Source organism: Xyrauchen texanus, chromosome 20 (genome assembly GCF_025860055.1).
Source record: "Xyrauchen texanus isolate HMW12.3.18 chromosome 20, RBS_HiC_50CHRs, whole genome shotgun sequence".
Lineage (NCBI taxonomy): Eukaryota > Metazoa > Chordata > Actinopteri > Cypriniformes > Catostomidae > Xyrauchen > Xyrauchen texanus.
This window is the reverse complement of record NC_068295.1, coordinates 11,054,689-11,066,778: the sequence shown is the minus strand read 5'-3', so window position 1 is coordinate 11,066,778 and position 12,090 is coordinate 11,054,689. Positions and strand designations below refer to the sequence as shown.

At 35.5% G+C, this 12,090-nt stretch overlaps 1 protein-coding gene across 3 annotated transcripts in view; it reads left to right on the top strand.

Annotated features, from left to right (window-relative positions):
- The first annotated feature begins 5,493 nt into the window (after positions 1-5,493).
- The window catches only part of LOC127660425 (estrogen receptor beta-2-like), a 41,522-nt gene continuing 34,925 nt past the window's right edge, over positions 5,494-12,090 (top strand). For 2 of the 3 annotated variants that reach the window (XM_052150634.1, XM_052150632.1), the window contains exon 1: positions 5,518-5,708. The gene's annotated coding sequence lies outside the window, so the exon portion shown is untranslated. The other variant, XM_052150633.1, reaches the window with a different exon arrangement.

Here is a 12,090-nt window from a genome sequence, read left to right as displayed (position 1 = left end):
ACAGGATTGGGAACCACTGCTGTAATCTAATGTCTTTTTAGTCAAAGAAGTAGTTTAAAGCATTACATTTAAAATTATTGTAATCAGATTACAGTTACTGACTTTGTTAATTTAATTACATTTTAAGTACATTATAGAGTCATGCTTATTTCTAATATATTATTCATGAGTACACAGGAAATATAACCAAGTAACAAGTCATTGTAAAGGAGAAATGTGAGATGCTTAGTGTACAACTTGTGTGTAACAATGCAAGAAAGAAATAGACATTATTTTGAATTTGTTGAGTGGAAAAGTGTTTTAGAAAGTAACTTAAAAGTAAAGTAATTAGTAATGTGATTACTTTTCCAATGAAGTAAAGTCATCTGATTACAAGTTTAGATAAATAATTTGTAATTTGTAGTGGATTACTATTTTTAAGTAACTCACCATTTACAAAATAACTAGCCCAAGTTATTACTTGGTATGATATCCATCTTCGACAAGTGCTTTGTGAGTGGTAGTGGTGTAGTGGGCTGAAGTACATAACTGTTAATCAGAAGGTTGCTGGTTCGATCCCCACGGCCACCACCAATGTGTCCTTGAGCAAGGCACTTAACTCCAGGTTGCTCCGGGGGGGTTGTTCCTGTAATAAGTGCACTGTAAGTCGCTTTGGATAAAAGTGTCTGCCAAATGCATGAATGTAAATGTATACAGTACCTATAAATAAAGGCACTTTCTATTACCGAAAAGCTCTTTTGCAATCTACTTTACGCAGTTAAACTTCTGCTCTTGATTTTTGTACTATTATTTGCTCTTGAAATACTGTATTGCTATACTGCTAATATTGCTGGCTCCGGTTTTGATAATTTGCTGTGGATTTTCCCCATTTGTAAGTCGCTTTGTATAAAAGTATCTGTTTAATGATTAAATCTAAATGATTACTTTTAAAAGTAAATGTTAAAGAGACAAACATAATTGACTGTGTGTGTATGCATTGCAGATGAGAAAAGTTTGACTTCTAGACTTGGCAAACGGTTTCTTTCTCGTGTAGGTTATAGAGCACAGTCTATTATTCTGACATGGAGAAGGTCTTTGACCAGACATAGTTCACAGACATGGGAACCTTAAAACAACTCCTCTTCCCTTTGGCTGACATTGACTTACTGTTAAACAAAAACTCAAGTATTTGAACACAAGGTTTTAAAAGACTGTCCACCTCAAAAGTCTAATCATGGATATGGGAACATTTAGCAACTCCTGTCGTTAATCTGTCTAAAATCACAAGAATAAAGAATCTAACCCTAAACCAGTTACTCTAAGAAAAGAATTATTACTTTGCATTTATTCATTCTGCAATTCGCATAAATTCGCGTCTGTAAACAATCAGAGCAAAATATATTGGCGAAACATTGTAGGGAAAGGCTTGTTTAGTGCATGATAAAAAGTCTATTAGGACATGGAACCAAATCCTAAAGGACACAGTTTGATGGCTTCCAGTCTGAACCTGGAAAGTTTGCTGGTAGTCATTTATCAAAGTCTGAAACTCTTATTATTTGGACTAAAATTTTCCATTACCTTTTACTTTTTTTTATTATTTCTTCTTATCTCGTATAATGTTACGACCACAGCTAAACTGGTTTTAATGAAGAATTCAGATGTAATACTAGGAACCCAGTTATCTATAGAAATATGTCCCCTGAGCCATTAACCAAACCAACCAATTGGTCCATATACCAGTTCATTTTATTACCGGCTGTCTATTACAGGAGATAATGGACTCTCCTAAACCCCGGCTCTGCCCACTTCACCTGGCATTTGCCATTACTGCTTCTGCTCGGAGAACAGTGGGAGAAATAACTGTAATTCAGAAATAATTACGAACGGCATTCTGCAGAATTAAACCTCACCTGCCGAGAAGCAGTTTAAGTAGTGTATGACGGAATGAAAAATTCTACTCATTGCCCCTCTTCCTCTCTCTCTCTCTTCACTCAGTTCCCTGCTAATAAAAGAGCATGAAGAGGTTTTGAAAAGGAACATGGTTCTTTAATTCATCTCCTGTTCCAGCTCATGTTTTCTTTTGGTCGTGAAATGGAGTCAGCCAGCATGATTAGACGAGGAAGAAGTACAAGGATTTGCAGATCATTTCACAATCCTTTTGTGAAATATTTAGTTTTTTGATAACATTTATTAGTTTGGTGTAGAACATTTAAAAGCCAAGGAGATGAGGAATGATGAGGGGGAGAGAGAGAAAAAAGGGAGAGAGTCCAGTATGTTGGATAAAAGGTCTTGGAGGGAAAATAGCTGGAACAGGAAGATGTCGTGCTGAGAGCGAGTGAGAGAAATGTGCATGAGGGGATAGAACATTTTTCTCAATAAAGCAAGCACATACAGTTTTATAGCATTAAAAAAAAAACAATTAAAACAATAAAAGAGCTGGGACCTAAAAGTTAATCTTGGCTGCTTATTTCAGTTGTACTATGTATGGGAGCTGTATGGAGGGGATGGAAAAGATCTTTTGCAATGATGGAGGCTTTCCTTTTGTGTGTAGAGTTCTAAAAGAGATTATTTTTGTATAGCCTATCTATTGTCTTGCTTGCCTGATTTATGAGTCTTGAAAGTTTATTGTAAAGGGAGTTGAACCAGGATGAAATATTGAAGGTGAGCACAGATACAATAAGCGATTTGTACACAATTGTTAAAATGTCATTGCTGATATTAAATGTCTGCAGCCTCTGAAGAAGTCCTAGGCATCGTTGAGCCTTTTTAAAAACACTATCTGCATGTTTGGCAAAGGTGAGTTAAGAGGTGATCTCTGTGCCAAGGTATTTACAAGAGTTCTCCTGCTCAACCATCTGTGCATTATGTGCTCCAAAATGCACATAAAGGCAGCATAAAAGTAATCCAAAAGATTCCAGGGTTAAATCTATATCTTCAGAAGTTATATAATATTTGTGGGTGAGAAACAGATATTAATATTTAAGTCCTTTTTTTTATTTATAAATTCTTCTCCCTGCCCAGTAGGTGGCGATATACATTAAGCTGCATTGGTCTAAACAACTGTACTTTGTAAAACGAAAGTTTTTAGCACCACATTCCCTGATTTAAAACCATTTACAAACACATGTTGTGGTTGGTCCTAAAAAGCTTTTAATCCATATAATCAGGGGTTGGTGCATTTATAAGTCCTCCAGATGCTTCAAAAGGGTGTTTGTATTCACTGTATTAAAAGCTGAGGAAAAATCCTAATATAGGAGAGTGGCGAGTCCAGGTGCATGGCAGCTTTAGATGGTGGTTTCCTTCCAGGCCTGGAGAACAACGCTAGAGTTGAGGAGTTGTGCCAGCACACCCTTCAGCTGGATTGCACATTCCCTCAGGCCCCATTGCCTTACCGGGCTTGACATGGACAGAACAGTTGACACAGTTCCTTCTTCAACTATTATGGGAAAAAGAACAGAAGAATTCAGAGGGGTCCAGTGGTCCTTTGTGTCTGTGCTATTAAAACGGCATCGAATGTGTTCAGTTTGGTGGCATTGTTGTAGAGTTTTTTTTAGCAGTTTTACAACGATGGATAAGCAACACACACAAATACTGTTACAACGTTCGCTATACGCTATAACGAAACAACAAACACAAACAAACATGTTTGTCGGCAGTGTCCGTTAACAGTCATGGGCAGGGCATGTACAATGTGATGTCACTTTGTACAGAATCTGCGAACGGCTTGTTCTGAGACATTGCTTATGAATAATAGGGATTAAAAAAAAAGGACTGGGTGGATTTTCATCATTATAGGGTGGTTGTGTGCACACACTGCCAACACACATTTATGTTCAAACTGTTATGCTGATAATATAATTTGTAAAAATAAAATTAGAATAAATCAATTAGAAAGATTAAAAATAGAAACATTGTCAGAAGTGAACTCAAACTTAAATTTGCAGGGGGGTCGTTGGCACAGCCATTGACCAGGAAAATAAAAAATGTCACTCCATGCCAAAACGGTTGCCAACCCCTGGCGTGTATATACAACACACTCTCATGGTGAAATTGTCAGGATTCATATCACTTTTCTAAATTTGGCTAATTCGTATGATATTGTGGGACTGCAATGTAGCAGCCAATAATTAAATAACTACCGTTAATGTAATAACTGCCAATAAGTTTCAGGTTACTTTATTTATACCCGTAGGCAGATTTGGTTTGCAGTGGGTGAGTTCATACGTTTGACACAACAACAAAAACAGTGTACGACATAAAAAATATAAAACAACATGATTTTAAAAAACACAAACATTGTACGATATGATAATAAGTGCTCCACGTTCCAATCAACATTTAAAAACACTATATAAATAGTTAAATAAAATAAAATATACATTGTATCTATATCATCATATTAGCAATGTTGCTAAGACTTATTCAACTGAGTAATAGCTGCCGGAACAAAGCTATTTTTATACAGCTTTGTTCTGCACTTTGGAACAATAAACATCCTTCCTGAATGTTATACATTTTCCATTCTTATTGTAATAAAAGTCAATAATGTAATAACTTACATAATAAAGTAATACAGATTCTGAACCAATAACGTAATAACTTTTTTGCCCATAATGTAATAAGTTCTTACATTATTGGCTGGCTATTACATTATTGGCTGGGTTAATAAAAAAATCTAAAAATTTTTATAAAATGTATTTCATTATTGCCAGTTATTACATTAATGGTAGTTATTAGATTATTGGCTGCTACATGCACTCGTTTGAATTCCTACGACTTTCTCTACAGCTAATGACGTCGCTGGACATCGTTTCATCTAATATGGGACAATTACTTGCTTCTGTCACACACACAACAGCTTCCTATCATGTTTACACACTCTACTGATTGGTTAAGTTTAGATAAGGGGTTTGGGCAAGGGCATAATATTAACAGTATGTCCTTAACGCTTTGTGTGTGGAACTCACGCTTACTTCCATATTAGATATCAGGGGATTTGCACGTGATACGGTCATACGAGTTTATGCGAACAACATCGTGCAAGACCATACGAAATAGCCAACTCGTAAATTATGTATGACTTTTCTTGCGATCAGGTTGCATACATCTTTTAGTAGGCTATTATTGGTGGCTGAGTACACCTAAGATTTAAATCCTAGAATCGTCCCTGCAAATCATCAAATCACCTTCAAACTTCTACTCAGTTAAAAAAAGTCCAAATAAATAAAGACAAATCTGATAAGAAAGATAATGATGGTGTGTGATCAATGCCCCTTTTACCAATTTGAAACGTACTAGTTTGTTTTTAATAACGAATATGTAAAATTGTTGTAAAAATATTGCGATTAAGTGTAGTTCTTGTTCTTTGTCAGAATCAGATGTTGAAAATCTCTTTCTCGTCCTGTGCAGTAAGTGTGGGGGCGGCTCCTCGAGGGCGCGGCAATTGGTGACGCGCTCTTTTTTAATCTATCATACAGATTTTTCCCCCATAAGTACAACCAGTCAAAGTGCGCTATTTGAACACAACCAGGTGTTGCATCTCTCTCTCTCTCTCTCTCTCTCTCTCTCTCTCTCTCTCTCTCTCTCTCTCTCTCTCTGCGTTTGTCGCTTACTTAAGTGCTGTTTTTTCTCTTTGCTTGCAGTAAGTTTGATAGATACGGCTGCGCAGCGTGTGCACGGCCGATCAAACACACAAAATCGAGCTCCACATCACCTGCTGCCTGCTACTGGTAAGTCAAACCTTGCCGAAATTCACAATGGTAACCTGTAGTTCCCGTCAAAATAACATAGTTACTTTGTATTTACAATAAAACTGTGGTAACTTGTTACTACATATGTCATAAAAAGAAACAAAAACAACGGAAAGATTTTGAAAGCATCTTTAACTGGTTGAAAGAGAGCCCATATTCATATATATATATATATATATATATATATATATATATATATATATATATATATATATATATATATATATATATATATAAATATTTTTTTTACACAAATAACAGTAACGTGACTACTGTATTTAGGAACTATGGTTACCTAGATAGCCTAAATCTTTGTAAGGTAAACGCCACAAAAAGTGCTAGGAAACCTTTGGACTGACTATTCTTAGAGACGGTAACTTGACAATGTGTAAGGTGAAAACCTAAATGCCCCCAAAATGTTGGTCCCGACCTTAGTGAAAGGGAGAGTAAGGTGTTGATGGATGACGGCTTCAGGTTTGGTGAGTCAGCATATTCAGGTGAACACAAGTTTGCTTCAGTGTAGCCTAGTGATAATAACAATATATACAATTTTGCAATATTAATAGTAATACAATATATTGTACTTATATAACAGCAGTGTAATTACGGTTATTGTTGTGTTGTACAGTAAATTTCAGCGCTTATTATGTATCTGCAGGTGTCTGACATATCCATACAACATTGGTTCTATGCAAGCACAGTCCATTACTCAAAGCTGAACATGATAAAATCATAATGACATTTGTGATTAGAGAAGAGAGGGGTTTTGGCAGAGAAACATGAAAGGATTGAGCAGAGTTCAGTGATAGAATAAAACCACAGAAAGTGGTGTTCTAAGTAGACCAGCAGTGGTGCGAACAGGTCATCTCAGGTCATCAGAATAACAGACTACAATCTATAATAATTCATCAGTCACTATAGCATAACAAAAAGAGAGCGTTGAAAATGAAAAATGCACTAAATCTGATATTAACTGGACCATCTGTCATGTTGTGGTTTTGTATCCATACTTACTTTGTATCCTGTCTCATAGTGGCCAAGGGGAAATGTCAAAATATCGGTTCTGTTAACACATTTTCCATAACCTTCTAAATGTAACTAAAGCAAGCGACTTCTACAACATACTATATTGAGATACAGTTGTGTAATTCGACCGTGCACCTGTCTGTCCAAAATACACTACCAGTCAAAATTTTGGACACTCTTGAATACATTTATTCTTCCTGATCTTAGAAACCTTTCATTCTAGTGGTTTATGGTTGAGATTAGTATGAGTTTCCGTACAAAAACAGAGTGCAGAGCTGTAATCTAGACAACAGGTGGCTACTTTGAAGGAACCCATATATAAGATACCTTTTTATATTTGTTTGATATTTTATGGTCACTGAATAGGCTAATTTAAATTCTCTCATTTGTGTTGTTTCATTGTTTTGATGAAATAATTAGTCTAAAATGTGGAAAATAGTAGTACACATAAATATAGCACAATTGCTCAAGGGATTTTCAGATTGGACGTAATGGTATATTAGCACTCAAAATCAATGGTATTTGTACTGATGGTTTCAGGCTGTACTATAAACTGTCTAAAAACACATATTCAAAGGTTTGCCACAATGGACTCTTATTAAAGTGTAACTTATGCAAGAGTAATCCATACACTGTATTTACCCTTCATTTTTGTAGACTCTTAAAATTGTTGTTTGATGTCTGACGTTTAGCAATTTTAGTATTTAAATAAGAGATTAATGGTTTTAGGTTAGAATGAGGTTTTAATTGTGGTCATAACACAATCACACACAAGTCGACTGCTGTGTTAGCTGATGTCACAAGCGACAGGAAAATTCAATCAAAATACTCAGTATAGTTTCGGACTGCATCCTCTATAAATAAATATTCAATGTCTTCCTGCATTGGACTCTTATTAAAATGTATGCAGGAATAAAACTTTTGCCATATTTACCAATTCCTGTAGAATCCCTTTTTACCTTTTTATAAGGAACTGTATGATGTTTAACCTCATGAGAACCAAATGTGACTGCTGTGTGCATTTTCCATTTCCCTTCTTGATTTGTTACTAGTAGCACCTAATAAAGAAGAACATTTCTAGAGCAAATCGTTTAAATAAAAACTCATGTCCACATAGGCTATGGATATAATATCAAGCTATAGATTAATTTTTCATCAAATTGTTTATTATGTTTCCAGGAGTGTTGATTAATCTTTTTTTTATTTTATTTTTTTAGACGTTACAGAAATTACAGCTGATTTTATGTAAAGCTGAATAAACAATTCTCATTCAAAGTAATGACCAGCATCATCTAATCATTGCCTACCAGGCAACATTTTTTCTCCCCTTTTCTCCCCAATTTGGAATGCCTAGTTCCTTCTGCTTAGTAGGTCCTCATGGTGGCGCTGTTACTCACCTCAATCCAGGTGGTGGAGGACAAGTCTCAGTTGCCTCCGCTTCTGAGATAATGTCAATCCACGCATCTTATCACGTGGCTCGTTGTGCATGACACCGCTGAGACTCCCAGCATGTGGAGGCTCATGCTACTCTCCGCGATCCACGCACAATTTACCACGTGCCCCATTGAAAGCGAGAACCACTAATCGTGACCACAAGGAGTTTACCCCAAGTGACTCTACCCTCCATAGCAACCGGGCGAATTTGGTTGCTTAGGAGACCTGGCTGGAGTCACTCAGCATTCCCTGGGTTTGGATTCGCGACTCCAGTGGTGGTAGTCAGCGTCAGTACTTGTTGAGCTACCCAGTTCCTATTGCCATCCATTTTAATATACATAGTTAAAGGATGCTCCCTTGCTGACTATTTAGTGAAAGACTTAACCTCCAGTGTTCTGTTTATCTGCAGCTGCACTGGTCTCAGAACAGTTCGAAATGCACCTTATTCTCATCATAACTCTATAAATAAATTGTTTATAGATTTTTTAATTTTCAGCTTTTAAATGAACCCATTTATTCTCAATATGAAAATGCACAGTAATATGTTAATGAATAGAACAGTATCGTACAGTGATAACAAAATATACAAATTTATATTAAAATTATGTAAAATGACCCACAGATAATGTTTAAAGTTATTAAAAATAACTAACATGCTTTTTCAAGTTTTGAGGGAATAATGTCCCAAAATCCACATATGTGGACATAACGTGGGTCAACATGCTGATGTGCGAAAAATGAATGAATTTTTTTAAAGTGGCATATCAAACGAAACAACGTTATACACCCAAACAGGTTTCAATAAAATAACTTAAAGATCTGTCTTTCCAGAGGCACTTTTGTTGGCTCTGTGCCATAGAAGTGCTTCACAGTAATCAACGTCATGTTCATGTGTCATGTAAGTCAGTGGGCCAGAAGTTTAACTCTTAAATGACATTCCAGAGTCTTCAGTCGGTTTAATTTATTTTAATATGATGTGTTGCGTGTAGCGAAGCCAAAATACAACATCCACGAATGTGGACACGGGGTCGCACAAGGTTTAACGAATGTTCAAAATAGATTCAAAATGAGAGATTACTGTTTTGGTTAGAATTAATTTTCAAAGTTGTGGTCTTAACTCTTAATTTCCACACTAATAAAATAGTCAAACACTTGTGGACTCTTCTGTATGTTAGCCTTTGTGACAACTGGCAGGTATCCTATACTGGACCAAACTTCAGACCAAGTAATTAGCCTGTCTGATTTAGTTACTTCAGAAATAATTTTTCTCTCTCTCCTCCTTTTGTTCCACACTTTAGTTTCGTGTCCTGTTCATTTCTTATTTTTTGCATGTTTTTATTTAGTCAGAGAACTCTCAGTCTCTGGTTTTAGAATGCTAGCTTTTATTATCGTCCCCCACTTCCTGAAAGAGAAGTGAGTTTTCTCATCAACGTGTCTCATTAAGGAAAATGTGAATGGTTTCAGCAGCTGGAAGGGTTTCAGACACAAATAATGTGTGTCTATACACTTCTATACACTTCTATACACTGCTATACACTGTTATACACTGCTATACACTGCTATACACTGCTATGTTGCTTGGAACCACACCCAAGACTTTCACCCACTGTTGCACTTGTGTATATTGTTAAGTGACAATAAAGGGATTAGATTTTTTTTATTTGATGCATGTGTGTGTATGTTTGTAATTTGCTACAAGTGTATACAGAAGTTTCTGTCTCTGTTACTGTGGTGATGCGTGAATCTAGGTGGCCAAAACAAAATAAATGGAAACTCAATCCATGTGTAAATTCAAAGAAACCTCAAGTTGGCAGGAGGACCTTATTAGGATGTAGAAAAGTTCTCCCAGGGACTGTGTTGTGTGTAGGGGTTTCTTCGTCCTGTCCTTGGCCTTTTGTTCAATGGTATGTGTGTCTGGCTGCTAGCCAGTCAGAGCTTTACAAGACTGGTTGAAGGAAAGTGCTGAACTCTGATGATTTCCAATCAGTATCTTTCCCCGCCAGCGTTTTTAAAAAAAAGTTGCCAGCCACCGCCAGGGTTTTTGACGATTTTCGCTAAATTTAATGGCCCGCAGAATATTTTCTTCCATGAATATATGAAGATGCTATATATCACAATAAAGATCTGAGCCTCTGCTTTTAGGCAAAAAAAACGATTTTATTTTATCTTCATTTGTTCTTTTTTTATTGCGACTTGAACAGAGGTAGGTTTTGTCAAAAAACAACATTTCAGACAAAAAGCTGATAAAAAGGCATGTTTATGTCTGATATTTTGAGCTTCTCATACTCCACTTCTTCATGTTTGAGACGATCGCAGTCTGTTTCTTTGATCAAAGAGTTGCGTACTCTTTCAAAACATGCGGAGGGGTCTTCCTTACCGTATAACACCTAAAACACGGAAACCCGGAAAATTCCGTGTTTGGCGGGGAAAGAGTTAATGGAAGATAAAATGAAAATAAAATACAAATATTTCTCTTAAAAGGATATTCCGGGTTCAGTACAAGTTAAGCTTAATCAACTGCATTTGCGGCATAATGTTGATTTCCACAAAAACGTATTTTGACTCATTCCTCCTTTTCTTTAAAAAAGCAAAAAGGGGTTCCAGTGTGGCACTTAAAATAGAGTTGACTGGGGCCAATTTTCTTTTTACGTTAAAACACTCACTTTATCAAAAGTATTACCACAAGACATAAAGGAAATGTGTGTCAAAATTATTTATGCTTAAAATCACTTATAAACCTTTTCTGTGTAAAGTTATAGCCAGTTTTACAACTTCGTTACCATGACAATGTAATGTAAACAAACCCTGTAAAAATGACAATTTAAACAACTTTACAGTTAAAATGATACACAAGTTTTAACAGAAGAATTAATTCAAGAGCTTTTATTAAATTATAAGCTTCACATTTCTGTTTAAACCCTCCAAACATTGTCCACGTTCACTCCAAAACGAATTAAAAATAAAATAAAAACGACATATAATTGAAATGTAACATTGTTAACCATATTGGAATGATATCAGTTAATGTGTTAATTGTGGCAGCCTTGAAATATTGTAAAAACAAATAAAAAATAAACTAAATTCAATTTAAAATATTATAAACATGCAAATTGAATAAAAACATTATATAACTATAATAACCCTGCTTCCAATGAAATCTACAAATATCTTGTCTTTAGTACACAAAAGCAATAACTGTGACCATATTTTTCCATATTTAAAACATGCAAAATTATTAAGAGTACAAATAAAAAGTGCTAGTGTGATTTTAGTATGGAAAACTTGTAGGAGCAAAGAGAAGCAGTGATCTGTTAACTTATATTTTTGTGCAAAATCTGTGTCACACTTATGTGTCTATCTGTCATATTTCAAAGAGGCAGTGCCTTCAAAACAGTTAAAGTAAGAAAATGATCGATAGTACAAACAAATATTATGAAATTTGAAACCAAGTAGTGTAAAAGCACAGTTTGTTTAAGTAACCTTGTCCAAATGCGACACCGGTCTCCATTGAGCTATGTTCTCATAGAGCTCTTATCGTATTGAGTGAATTTGAGGAGACAAAGGCAAAGTTCAAATTAATAGTCTCGTGGAAGCTTGATGCTGTTGTCATGTTTTGTTATCAAGTTAATATGCTCAGTTCTAAAATATAAGCACAAACTCAAAAACCCTGAAGCCATAGAAAGGACATTGCCTGCTCATTTCAGTCTATTACATGCCACTGGTTTTTGTGTATTATTTCTGTTTTTGATGGACTTGTTCTATTCACACAATGTGGTTTAACACGTCTGTGTTTATAAATGCAGATAAAGTTCTGAGTAAGTTTGCAGTGTTCATTCTTTTTGGTTATTAGTGTTTGTGAGCTCCCCTCTGACAGAACACAATGTTTTATATGTTGTATCAT